Source organism: Tupaia chinensis, unplaced genomic scaffold (assembly GCF_000334495.1).
Source record: "Tupaia chinensis unplaced genomic scaffold, TupChi_1.0 Scaffold000070_1, whole genome shotgun sequence".
In the NCBI taxonomy this organism is placed as follows: Eukaryota; Metazoa; Chordata; class Mammalia; order Scandentia; family Tupaiidae; genus Tupaia; species Tupaia belangeri.
Genome location: NW_006159530.1, coordinates 4,772,766 through 4,774,415, shown reverse-complemented (window position 1 = coordinate 4,774,415; position 1,650 = coordinate 4,772,766). Strand labels below are relative to the sequence as shown.

The 1,650-nt window shown below is 51.8% G+C and overlaps 1 protein-coding gene across 1 annotated transcript in view; it reads left to right on the top strand.

Moving 5' to 3' along the window:
* Positions 1-1,650, top strand: part of RXRG (retinoid X receptor gamma) — a 57,848-nt gene that overhangs the window by 36,540 nt on the left and 19,658 nt on the right. The window lies entirely within an intron of this gene.

Below are 1,650 nucleotides of genomic sequence, written 5' to 3'. Positions count from 1 at the left end.
CATGGCCAGCCCCCTGATCCCGGGAAGTGATTTCTCACTCACACTCGTTCCGGCAAGTGTACTCACCCTTAGCAAAAACCTAAACAGACAGACAGGCCCCAGCCCCCCCAAAAAGGAAAACGCGCACACACAGAAACATCAATAGTCACGGGGAAGAGGTGCTTAGGGGAGAGCCCCGCTGGTTTAGACGATGAGGAGGGAGAGTTTGGAGTAGAGGTTGGGACACTTTGGCACTGTAATTTCCCAAGTCCTACAATCGAGGGTCCCCCTCCCTGGGGAGCGTGCACCTCCAAAGCAGGAGGGCAAGAGGTGCCTTCCTCCTCCTCCTCCTTCATCCTCTTCTGGAGCCGGCGGCGGGCCCCACACCAGACCCTCTCTATTTGCGTCCAGTAGCCAGGCGGCAGGTCCCGGAGCATCCTTAGGCTCTGCTCTAAGACAGAGTATCAGACTGACCTCAGAGTGGGCGGACTTTCCCGCTCATCTTCGGTCCCACCCCGGGGAAAGCAGCGGTTTGCTCCCACTCGCCAGGTTGCGGTAACTCGGTCACCCACACTTTACTGTTCGTGAACTCCGTGATTTCTCGGCGTCACTGGCGTTACCCAGGTCTGCAGATCTAGCCTTCGCACTCAGAGACTGCCATGGTACATTCAAACCCACACCTGAAACATTTAAGGTAGGGCCTTGCCACGCTGTGATCCCCCTGAGCTGCTCAGATTAGAGGTGCCTGTCACCGTGACCCACCTTTAGGCTGGACCAGGCTGTGGGCCTGGATCCCCTGTGTGGTGTGCCACCATGGCTGGGCCAGGGCCTTTTTATTTTCTATATATACACATACACACACACACACACACACACACACACACACACACACACACATAGAAAAATATGTCATGACTTTTCCGACAATCCAATGTTATATTTGATGTTTATAACATAATGTTAAGGGGTCCCTATCGCTAGCGAGGTGGTTACAATGGGTTAGCAAAGCTTCCATGTCACATACTTTTTTGTGTGTGATAAGGCAACTAAAATCTATTTATTGATTTGACGGAAATCCCTGCTGCGATCCAATTATGTTAACTTTAGACTCCGTGTCGTAGCGTCCCAGCCTCCTTTACCCTCACACACTTGCTGTTTCGTGTGCTTCGACCTACGTCCCCCTCCTCTCTCCCTCCAGGGTAACTGTCTTACGGTGTGCATCTGAAGTCTCTTATTGTTATTATTCCACACATCAGTAGATCACGCTCTCTTTTTCTTTCTGTGTCTGGCATATTTTACTTCCCACAATGGTTTCCAGGTTCATCCATGTTGTGGCAAATGGCAGAATCTCTCTCTCTTTTTTTTTTTTTTGGAGAGTTTTTTGCTATAGGGCACATGTACTTGCCAGAAAGACAGAGAGAGGACCAGGAGTTAGCGTAATGGCTATGTCGCTGAACTCCCACGTAGTCAACCGCGGTTCGCGTCCCAGACACGGTGGCTTAAAACTCACACTGGGCGCGTGTGCGTGCGTGCCCAAGATCCCTAGAGGAGAATGGAGGAGAAGGGATTGTGGCGTGGCCATCCCCCTGGGGGGTGATTTCTCGCTTTCTGTCTCTCTGTCTCTGTCTGTCTGTCTGGTGAGCGCACACGCCCTATAGCAAAAACCTCTCC